At 55.3% G+C, this 11879-nt stretch overlaps 1 long non-coding RNA gene across 1 annotated transcript; it reads left to right on the forward strand.

The window, feature by feature from the left end:
- Nucleotides 1–983: 983 nt before the first annotated feature.
- On the forward strand, nucleotides 984–7455 carry LOC120365933 (uncharacterized). Its single transcript, XR_005580754.1, has 4 exons — nucleotides 984–1130; nucleotides 3759–3946; nucleotides 6543–6697; nucleotides 7370–7455. It is a non-coding gene; the product is annotated as an uncharacterized LOC120365933 (long non-coding RNA).
- Nucleotides 7456–11879: the final 4424 nt, after the last annotated feature.

Consider the following 11879-nt stretch of genomic DNA (forward strand, 5'->3'; position numbering starts at 1 on the left):
TCCCTCACTATCCCAAGAACAGCATGGGGGAAACCGCCCTGTGATCCAATCACAGGATTCTTCCCTTGACACATGGGGATTATGATTGGATATGAGACTCGGGTGGGGACACAGAGCCAAACCGTATCACAGGGAAAGTATGTGTTGTGCTCCAACTCTAATAGATACCACCGAACAGCTTTCCAATGTGATCCTACCACTTCCATTCTCATGGGCAGTGTCTGAGAGTTCTAGTTGTTCCATATCCTCACCAGCACTTGGTATCGTGAGACTTTTTAACTTTGGCCAACCTGGTGGGAATGTGGTGGAGTCCCCTTTCGGTTTTCATTTGCATTTCCCTGGTGACTAAAGAAGTCGAGCATCTTTGCCTATGTTTCTTGGCCTCTTGGTATCTTTACTGTTTTTAAGTGAAGTGTCTGTTCAATTTTTTTTCTGGGTGGTGGAAGGGGGAGGGCAGCAAGGATAGAGTCTCACTTTATCACCCAGGCTGAAGTGAGTTCTGCAATCTCAGCTCACTGCAACCTCTGCCTGCCGGGTTCAAGCGATTCTCCTGCCTTAGCCTCTGCAGTAGCTGGGATTACAGGTGTGTGCCACCACACCTGGCTAATATTTGTATTTTTAGTAGAGATGGGGTTTCGCCATGTTGGGCAGGTTGGTCTCGAGCTCCTCCCCTCAGGTGATCCGCCCACCTCCGCCTCCCAAAGTGCTGGGATTACAGGCGTGAGCCACCGCATCCGGCGATTTGTATTCGCTCATTAAACAAATCAGGAGGTCTGCTTTTTTTTCACATTTATTTGCAGGTGTTCCTTATAAATTCCGGATGGGAGCTCTTTGTCAGATATACGGATTGTGAATTACCTCCTCTATTAGCAAATGTAGCTCACTTCTTCATCGACTCATTCCAAGGGCATCCATAATGAATGGTCCAGGCCCAGTGCTGGGTGCTGGGTCACCAAAACGCATATGAGGTAGCGCTCGTTCTTGAAGAGAATTGGACCCTGGTGGGGGAGACAGGCATCTAGAATGAGCAAGAAATAAAGGTGGCTGTTAACGGGTCAGCTCCCTTCGCCAAAGGAACTTTTGATTTACTTACGAAAGTTTTCTTAAGATTTCTTCAGGACCCAGGTCAGGTGAAAAGCAAGGTTTCCCTGTGTTTATTTTCTGGGCTGGGTTTTAATTCCTTGCAGCGAGTGCTGCTGTCACAAGTTTCTCCTTTTTCGCTCATCAGCTGATCGCTCCCTTGGTTTCCACCCCGTTTTGGGGAATGTTAGGCTGGACCCACCAGGATGTGGTCAAATTCTTGGCCCTGGAATCCAGTTCCTGGTGCTCAGGGTGGGTAAGTCAGACCCAGCCAGCAGGGCGGAGGCTTTGGTGGGGAGTCGGGGTGGGGCCAGGCTGGCGAATGCTCTGGAAAACTGGGTCCAGTTTAGAAGTCTTCACCTCTCCTGGGAAAGCTTGCCATGTCAGGCAGAGCCAGGCTTCCCCTCCCACCCCTCGGGCTGCCAGCCCCGACAGGGCTCAGGAGGCTGTGAGTGGGATGGGAGCAGAGGCCAAAACACTGGAGTGAAGGGGCTGCAGTGAGGTCGCAGGGGGTGAGCGTGCATGAAAGCCAGGCCCAGGACATGGGAGAAGCCCACGGCCAATCGGTGCATGAATGATGGGGACGCCTTGGCAGGCTCGGGGGGCACCGTGTTCTGGAGTCTGAGAACAGGCACAGAAGGGCAGTGCGCAGGGCGTCGGTCAGGGCATGAGCCCTGCATTCCAGTCTGGGCCCTGTTCGCAGCTCCCCACCTGCCACCCAGCTTCCTTCTCCGTTCTCTGCTCTTGTGGCCCATGGGTCGTTAAGGGACCGACAGCTCTGACATCTCTGTCGCTTATCTAGGAAGGAGGCACTGCGAACACCTGGGAACGGGTAGGGGTGGGCCTTGGGGAGCCCGGAGTGACCACAGGGAAGCAAGGGGTGTGCTGGGCACAGGGGCCTGACACCCAGTCCCTTCCTCACACCGCTGTTCCACTGTCACCTCCCAGGAAGGCTCCTAGCCCTGACTGAACCCAGAGCCCATGTTACTGGGGACCTCTCTAGTTCATCATCTCAGATACCAAAACAGATACCCCTATATCCACGAAGGTGGACCCCAAGGTTAAGAAAAAAAGTTACCTACAGGCCGGAGGTTCAAGGCCTGGTTGGCATGGCAACTAAATTCCTACCACTGCGGGAATAACCACACCTGGCTGGGCACAGTGGCTCACGCCTGTAATCCCAGCCCCTTGGGAGACCAAGGCAGGTGGATCACTTGAGGTCAGGAGTTCGAGACCAGCTCGTCTTTACTAAAAAGACAAAAATTAGCTAGGTGATGGTGGTGCACGCCTGTAATCCCAGCTACGCGGGAGGCTGAGGCAGAAGAATCGCTGGAACCTGGGAGGTGGAGTTTGCAGTGTGTCAGGATTGCTCCACTGCACTCCAGCCCGGGCAACAGAGAGAGTGAGACTCCATCTCAAAATAACCGCACCCTTGCTAAACTCCCAATAATAGGAAGTGTCAGGCAAGCCGTCACATTCTTCCTGCCTTGGATTTACAACCCAGACCGCTATAGCTGTGACAGGAGGGAGGAACTGCCTTACAAGCATTCTCTTTTTCTTTGTTGAGGCGGGTCTCACTCTGTTGCCCAGGCTGCAGTAGTGCAGTGGCATGAACATGGCTCACCACATCCTCGACCTTCCAGGCTCATGGGATCCTTCCACCTTAGCCTCCCAAGTAGCTGGGATTACAGGCGTGCACCACCACGCCTGGCTAATTTTTTTATTTTTGGTAGAGACGGGGTTTCACCGCGTTGCTCAGGCTGGTCTCGAACTCTTGAGCTCAAGCAATCCACCTTGCCTTGGCCTCCCAAAGCGCTGGGATTACAGGCATGAGCCACTGCACCTGGCCTCAAACACTCTCTTCTGTAGATACGTAACTGCAGACCTTAACCATTTCAGCAGCTTACAGAGGCTGCAAACAAACTGTCTTTGTGTCTTACACCTTTTGCTGTAAAGAGCCGCATTCCACCTCATTTTAGTACTAGAACCCCAGCCCAATGTGAACATGGGCCGTGCGTTACACTGTTGTGCCTGTGTGCATACGCTTCCCTCCCTTCATAAATATGGGTAGTCTTTCTCCCAAACCTGCTGAATATATGTGACTCTATTGCCTGATCCGGGCTCTGTGAGGCACAAACCCCACCTGCCCTGCCCTGCCCCGGGAGAGAGCACCTCCGCAGCACGCCAGAGACTGGCCCTTCCTGGTTTGCAAACTCACGGCACCAGCAAAGCTCCTTTCTGCCATTTCGCCGTCCCGGTGGGCTTTTGAGCAACACGCTTGTCTGGGAAGAGCTGTCTTGTCATCTCTGCGTCTGCCTCAGACTCTGCCGGCACCAGATTGGGAGCTCCGTGAAGACACGGGCTGTGTCCCACCCCTGCGGCAGCATGCTGGGTTGGGGGTATGTGGGGATGTGTGGGGCAGCCCTGAGCAGCTTCAGGCAGGCTTCCTGTGTCCTTGTCCCCAGTACGCTCCTTCCCTGGGTCAGGAGGCTGGGGCAGGAGGCTGGGCAAGAGGCTGAGGCAGGAGGCTGGGGCAGGAGGCTGGGGCAGGAGGCTAGGGCAGGAGGCTGGGGCAGGAGGCTGGGGCAGGAGGCTGGGCAAGAGGCTGGGGCAGGAGGCTAGGGCAGGAGGCTGGGGCAGGAGGCTGGGGCAGGAGGTTGGGCAGGAGGCTGGGGCAGGAGGCTGGGCAAGAGGCCGGGCAGATCACAGCATCCATGCCTCCCTGACCCCCAGGAACCGTGAGTGCTGTCTCCTGAAGGTTCTGGAAGCCCGGGATCAGCTTACAAGGCACCAGGGCCACCTTGGAGGCTGGAAATGAAGACCCCAGGCCCCAGAGGTCATGCAGGCAAGCTGAGGGTCAGGAGAGGTGAGCCTAAGGACCCTCAGAGGCCATAACGCTACCCCCTCCACCCAAATGATGCGAACAGGAAAACAGGGGCCCAGACTGGACCACCATGGCCCAGGAGGACTTCTGACTTGTCCCACAGCCAGGAAGTGTCCCTCTCTTCCCAGCCCGCTGTATCCCAGGACACAGGGCGTGTGTGTGGAGGGGGAGGGGCTGCAGGGCGAGGTGGCCCACACTTTGGCTCAGGGCAGGGATGGGACCGGGACACACAGGAAGACAGTCTGGAGGTCCCGGGGAATGGCAGGAGCATGGGCTCACGCTCGGGCAGCTGTCCTGGGTGACCTGTGGGACTCTCTTCCTCTCCCAGCGGTGCTTTGCTCCCTGTCCCTTCCTTGTGGGTTGCAAGAGGCCATGGCGAGCAAAGGTGTGTGCCAGGAGCGGACACTCAGTGTGAGTCAGCGTGCTGGCCCTCCCTCCCTTTCTCCAGGGGGCTGAGGACTTTGTGGGGAGCCTGAGGACATGCTTGGCTGATGTCACTGTGGGGAGTGTCCAAATGGCCACCCTGCTGCCTGTTGGTTCTACGCGAGGGTCTAGGCTGGAGGGGGCTCTGGGCTGAAGGGGGTGGGGAGATGGAGATGCCACCGGCAGGGACCTGGTTCCTAGAAGAGAGGGCAAGTTTGGGCAGTCTCAGGGGTGCCCTTCCCAGAAAAGAGAGCGGGAGGCAGGAGGTGGGCGTGGAGATTGCGGAGCGGCGGGTGTTGACAGCTTCTAGAGTGTTGGCCACCGCCCATCTGAGAAGACCTGGAGCCTCATTACCAAAGACTTAATGAGTTTCTCTTTGTTTTCTTAGGAGCCAGGCGAGGTGCCAGGGGAGCCGGTTTCCAGCCCCAGGCTCTGCAGCTGGCTGCTGTGTGACCTGGAGCCAGGCACCGCCCCTCTCTGGGCCTCAGTCTCCTTATCCATGACCTTCCTGCCTGCACCCTAACATTCAGTGTCATTGGCTGAGTCACCCGATGGCGCCCAGCCTCAGTTTCTTCACCCGCACGTTAGGGATAAGTACAGCCATCCACCTGGGAGGCGTCAAGGGGGCGTGGCCTAGCACCCAGCCCATGCACAAGTTCAATGATCACTACCTGTCTGCCTAAGCCCTGCCTGAGTGTCAGGGGCAGCAGGCTTGGGACAGGGGAGCCCCCAGGGAAGCGGAAAGTGGAGCGCACATGGGCTCTGGGGCTCGGTGCTCCTGGCTCTGTCCCGCCTGCCTTGGAGCTGCCTCCTGTCCTCCCTCGCAGTGTCGTCTCTCTTTGTTCTGTCCCTCTCTCTGTCCTTCAGTCTGTCCCTCTCCAACTCCGTCTCTGGCTGTCACAGTCTCTCAGCCCCTCACTGTCGCTTCCTCTCTTTGCGCCTCTCTTCCTTTCCTGGGCTCTCTCTCTCTTTTGTCCCTGTTTTGGGCTTTCTCTGTCTCTGTCTCTCTTTTTTTTTTTTTTTTTTGAGACAGGGTCTCTCTCTGTCACCCAGGCTGGAGTGCAATGGCACCGTCTCAGCTCTCAGCTCACTACAACCTCTGCCTCCCGGGTTGAAGCGATTCTCCTGCCTCAGTCTCCCAAGTAGGTGGGACTACAGGCCCATGCCAGCACACCCAGCTAATTTTTGTATTTTTAGTAAAGACGGGGTTTCACTATGTTGCCCAGGATGGTCTTGATCTCCTGACCTTGTGATCTGCCCGCCTCGGCCTCCCAAAGTGCTGGGATTACGGGTGTGAGCCACCGCGCCCGGCCGTCTGTCTGTTGTTCATTCGGCTTCTTTCCGCCTCCGGTCATTTCTCCGTATGTCTCTGGGCCCTGCACTCCCTTTCTCCTTCCATGCCGCCCTCTCTGGAGGTCCCTCTGGCTTCACTGAGCCACAAGCCCGGGCTGAGGCAGGAAGGGGCAGGACCTGTGTTGTCAGAGGCCGCTGAGTGCCCCAGTCGGGGTGATGGGGGCCGGCCAGCCTAAGAGCTCTGCTGAGGGGCCGCTGAATCCTCTCCCCAGGGCACATGGGGGCCACTGGCCAGCTGTGGGATGGTTGGCTGGGGACTCTCATACCACTGCAAACCTAGATGGTTTTCACATACATCAGCTTCCTGATCCCCCTGAGCCAAAGGCGTAGAGTGTCCCTGTCCCTGTCCTTCTGGAATGTGCGGTCTTACTTACCAGAGTAACAAGGGGAGAGTTGAAACAGAACAGATGGTTTCTCAGTGCAGAAGCCTGTGGGGGCTGCTTAGAGAACAGCACATTCCCTGGGAGCCAGAGACATCTGGGAGGGCTTCCTGGAGGAGGCAGATCATGAAGGATCAGGATGGGGACTGACATGGACTGAGTGCTTGCTGGTACTTTATAAACATCAGCAGATTGGGAGATAAGCACAGTCACCTCCTTGGGAGGTGTCAAGGGGCATGTATTGTAAAGGCCCAGCGTGGTGAAGCGTCCACCATGGTCACCCAGCTGGTGAGCGGCAGCCTCAGGTGGGGCCTGCTGCTGTCCCCATGCTCTATCCCCTGCTCATGTGGCTTACCTTACTTGTGTGACCATTGTTTCTTCCCCTCCACCCCTGGTGCCACTTCCTTTCTCCCTGGTTGTAGGGGGAAGAACATGGGCTGTGTGGCCTTGGGCCAATTGCTTGCCCTCTCTGGGCCTTCTTATTGGTGACCAAGCAGACACTTTCTGAGAGCATCTATGCAACCTCAGGCTCCTGCACCAAGGCTACAGGGACTTCTGGAGGGGGAAAGATGAGCGGGTGGGCTTCAACACCTGCCTGCTTCGTCCCGAGTGTCGACTGTTTAATCTGTTTTAAATGCAAACCTCCAGAACTTCCGAGTTACCTCTAAGCCTTCTCCTTTCCTGACTTTCTGGGAGCGTGTGTATCCCTATTCCCTCAGCCCAGCCATCAGGGCCCTTCTGAGAGGGGCTTCTTCCTAGCTCTGGGCTGGGCCCCAACCCTGGCCCTTTCCAAGGCCGACAGGAACTGGAAGTTTTGCACTCACGCCCTGGGCGTCTCAGGCTGTAAGGGCTGCTGGAGTGATGAAGTTAGGTGGCTGGTGCCCAGAGGACCTTCATGGTGTGGGGACAGGTGAACACTGGGTGTCTCTTAAACTCTCTTGCTACCAGGCCTCTGTCTAGGAGGGCTCCTGGGGGCCAGGTGGGGGTCAGACACCAGACAGTCACACCTTTGGCAGGGCTGAAGTCGGGGTTGTGTGACACACGGGGGGTTGGTGCCTGCAGCCTACAGGCACCCATGAGGGGACACAGGTGCCTCCTGGCTGCATCCTCCTTGGAGCCAGTGGGATGCAGTAACTAAAATACAAGCTCTGGAACTCCATGGACTGGGGCTGCCTCTCTGCTTCCGTCCTGACTAGCAAGAGACCTCGGCTGCATTCCTTAAACGGACAGACTTTCCCCCTCTACAAAGCAGAGACAATAGCAGGGCTCCCGTTCCGGGTCTGTTGCAAGGATTAAGGGTGATGTCTGCAAAGTGCTTAGTCAGAGCCGGCATACCGTAAGTGCTCAATAAATGCTGGCTCCCATTATTAGCATCCCTTCCCTCCACGCCCTCAGCACATCCCTTGATCACGGTGGAATAATCAGCTCCCAGCTAACAACTCCCCATCCACTGTGCTCACCTATAAGGCAGGCTGCGTCCGGCTCCTCTTCATCTATTCATTGCCTGGTCCGTGCTAGGGGCCCAGGAAATGTCTGCTGAATAAATGAGGGATTTGGAGAAAGGTGCAGAGCCCTTCCGCCCTGTGAAGGTTCTTGTGAGACAGTGTCTTGCCGGCAACCTGGCTTGTGAGATCCACAGCGGATGGGCCAGATCTAGATGGTGAGCCTCCACTGGGCAGAGCCTCCTTGTGAAAGAAACAGAGAGTTTTTCAAGAAACCGTGATAGGCAGCTCCCAAGAACCCAAGTCTCTGACTCTGGGGCCAATTTTCTGTCTTTTCCCTCAGGTTGCCTCTCCCTGGCTGTGTGGTTTAAAGGCAAGTCACTCTCTCCCTCTGTCTCCATGTGTTCAAGGAAGCAGACGAGTCCAAGTTTCATCGAAGGGGCTGCCGAGATGTAAGCCCTGCACCGGGGGATGCCCCACAGAGGTGCTGCCCCCACCCCCCTTCCGGGTATGAGTGTCCCCCAGCTCTGAGTGAATCAGTAGAAGGTGCTGGACCTGGGCTGGTTCTCACAGTGGGAACCTCAACTCTAGCCCCAGATTGGCTGGCTTTGGAGGACTTTGGGTGTCTGCTCTGGCAGCTGCAAGGAAGACCCAATGCCAGGGAGGGCAACTCCACATTCCCTGGCACCATTCAAACAAAGGTTTGGTGAAAACAAAGAATTCTCATGAAGAAGAGTCTGAAGGACCCAAAACACATATTTCTGTGGACGCCTCATCCCAAAATAAACCCATGGGTCAAGCCAGACCCATAAGGGTGCTGTGAACCACATGGTTCAATATTCCACACTTTCTTCATCCACGAAACCCCGTCCAGGGTGTGAAGGGGAAGGATTTCCCTCAGTTCTCAGGGCCCAGAAGAGCAGGGCTTTTTTCCGTCAACTGGTTTAGTTTTACTTTGTGAGCACCATGATTCATAAAACCGGTTATATTTTCTTTTTTCTCCTGGGCCACTAGGGAACTCACAGTGAAATCTAACAACCAGAGAGGATGTCCAGACCTGTCTTTTTCTTTCTTTCCTAATTCTTTGACTTAATTTCCTCGCTTAAAAAAATAAAACCTTATCCAGGGCATATTTTATGGGCAGTCTTAATTTTTTTTTTTTTTTATTAGGATGTAGGATGTAAATCCATAAAAGAAATAGCAGTGCTGAGTCTTCCAGTGGAGTGGGTGCTGGAGGGAAAAAGGTGGACTTAGTGGAGGGAGGGGGGAGCAGGAAGGTTGGTGATGGGCAGAGATTCATGGTGACCCCCAGGTCAGGGAGCAATCCCCCAGTGGGGGCAGCAGGAATGCCCAGAGGAATTTTGATCAGGACCGCGGTCGGGCACTGAGTGAAGAGAGGTCCCTCAGGGGTCTAATCTCAGGGGTCTTGAGTGCCAGGCAAAGCTTCTACGTCTTGAGCATCAACTATACGCCAGGCACCTTTTACATATATTGTTTCTTACTTCTAAATTATTTCCGACTTTAGGCCGGGAGTGGTGGCTTATGCCTGTAATCCTAGCACTTTAGGAGGCCAAGGCAGGCGGATCATGCGAGTTCAGGAGTTCGAGACCAGCCTGGTTAACACGATGAAACCCCGTCTCTACTAAAAATACAAAAATTACCTGGGTGTGGTGGTGCACACCTGTAATCCCCGCTATCGGGAGGCTGAGGCAGGAGGATTGCTTGAACCTGAGAGGCAGAGGTTGCAGTGAGCTGAGATCCTGCCATTGCACTCCAGGCTGGGCAACAAAGTGACACTCCGTTTCAAAAGAAAGTAATGATAAAGTAAATGAATAAAGAAATAAATAACTATTTCCAGATTTTACCAATTAGGAGACTGAGCCCTGGAGAAGTTAAATCACTTGCCCAGAGCCCTGAAATCGGAGAAGCAGCTGTGCCCAGATCGGAACCCTAGGTGGTACGGCCCTTTAGTCCTCTTTTATCTTGGTCATCCTCCTTTACCTTGTGGGGATCCAGGGAAGGCTTTTCAGCCGGGGAATGATGCAATTGGATACGTGTGTCAGAGGAGACACAGCTGCCTGCAGCAAGGAATGCAGTGAGCCTGGGGCCCGGGACATCAGGAGCTGCCGAGGTCTCAGCTGAGAGAGGGTGACTGGAACCAGGATGGCGACGGCAGAGGTGAGGGTGGGGGCAAAGAGGAAGGGAAGGGCCAAGAGGTGTTTGGGAGGTAGAGCTGATGGTCAGCAGGGGTCGGGGAGTGGGAGGGAGAGATTGCCTGGGCTGGCTTGGCGCCTGGGGTGGAGGCAACACTTGCTGAGATGGGGAAAGCCAGCTGGGGGCAGGGAAGGGGCTAATGTGCTCGGAGGCTGCTGAGTCCGCCACCTGTGGGGATGACTCGCCTGGTCACAGCCCCCCGGGGGCAGAGGACACACGCCCACTCAGCTGGGGCTGTGCCGTGTCCCGCCCTGCCCCACGACGCTATCATTAACACTGCTGATTCGGCCACACGGAGCCTTGGATGTCCCCAGACCCGAGGAGGGAGTTGGTAATTGCTGCAGGTCCGAAGTGCCCAGCAGAGCCTGGGCCTGGATTTTGGGTGCTGAGGGTACAGTGTGGATTGAGTTGGGTGACTCATAGTCCTCCCCACTTCCTGCCATTGGAGCCTCTGGCCCGTCCTCTGGCCCTGTTCGAATCAGTGGGTGCCCTATTTTCTCACAATGGCCAAGTCAGACCCACCAAGGCTTCTCCCCCACTCACCAGGAGGTCTGGGATCCTGCCCTGGGTGCCAGGACATAGAGAGGTTGGAGAGATCCCAGAGGGGCGGGTCGGTACAGGGAGCTGAGCAGACTCGGCAGGTGTGGAGGACTCTGACTTCCGGGACAGCACCTGTATGTGAAAAGTGCCTAATAGATGTTTGTTGAATGAATGAAGACCCTGGATCCAAATTTGGCTTCTTGTGACTTTACTGTGTCACCTTGGGTGAGTCACCGCTTCTCTCTGTGCTGTGGTTTACGCAGCTGGAAAATGAAGGAGCTGGATTGACAGCCTCTGAGGCCCTTCCAGCTTAAAGTTGGAAGGTTCTGGCGAGCAAATGGAACTATCTATCCCTGTGGTGCCTGTGGGTGCCGGGAGGGGAGAACGGCCTCAGACAGGGGGTTCTAAGAACTGGGCTCTGCTGATCCTCCCTACCTTCCTCCATGGGGTGCTAGGTGAGCTCAGGCACAGCAGGCAATGTGTGTGTGTGTGTGTGTGTGTGTGTTAGAGGGAGAAGCCCCTCAGACTAGAAGAGCCCCCCGCTAATGTCAACAAGAGTAGCCCCAGAACCTACCCTGATTGGTCCCAAGATTTGAGGCAAGCAATTTCCAGGTCCTGCTGTTGCCAAGGCTCACTGGGGCCCACGTTGCTTACTGAGCGAAGAGAGGTCCCTCGGGGTCTAGTCTCAGGGGCCTTGAATGCCAGGCAAAGCTTCTATGTCTTGAGCATCGACTATATGCCAGGCACATTTTACATATCTTTTTAATGATTTCTCCAGCCAGACTTACTCCCTCCACCACCCTCCTTACCCACCAACACACAATAACCAATGCTGGGGGCTCAAACTTGTGGCCCAAGAGCTGGGTCTGGCCTACCGAAGGGTTTTGTTTGACCTCAGTTTTCTGTTTCTGAGAAACAGACTGAATGGGTGAGCCCAGCAGGCTCTGTCCCCGCTGCCACAGTTGCCACCCCTCCCTATTGTCTCCCAGCTGGCAGCTTCACACGCTTATATTATCTGCCTGCCCCCTGAAGGTGTCTGAATTTGGAAACTCTGATCTAGCTCAACACCCCATTTTGTAAATAGGGAGACGGCAGGGGGTGGGGGTGAGTTTTGTGGCGGGGGTGATCCTAGACCAGGCGTCCCCAAACTTTTTACACAGGGGGCCAGTTCACTGTCCCTCAGACCGTTGGAGGGCCGCCACATACTGTGCTCCTCTCACTGACCACCAGTGAAAGAGGTGCCCCTTCCTGAAGTGCGGCGGTGGGCCGGATAAATGGCTTCAGGGGGCCGCATGCGGCCCGTGGGCGGTAGTTTGGGGACGCCTGTCCTAGGGTTTCCAAATGAAAAAGGTCCACCTGCTTGTTCTCGTGAAGAGATGCAGACAGACTGAGAAAGAATGAAGTTTATTTCTGCAACAGGTTACAGGGAGAAGGTCAGAATAACTCACCAGACCAACTGAAACTTACAAGTTTTTCTCCAGTGCTTATGTAGGTTCTAAGCTCGGTGCTTCCCTGTGGGAGTGTACACCTTACCAGCAGATCTGTTTCATTCCATCTTATCTA

This window comes from Saimiri boliviensis, chromosome 11 (assembly GCF_048565385.1).
Source record: "Saimiri boliviensis isolate mSaiBol1 chromosome 11, mSaiBol1.pri, whole genome shotgun sequence".
Lineage (NCBI taxonomy): Eukaryota > Metazoa > Chordata > Mammalia > Primates > Cebidae > Saimiri > Saimiri boliviensis.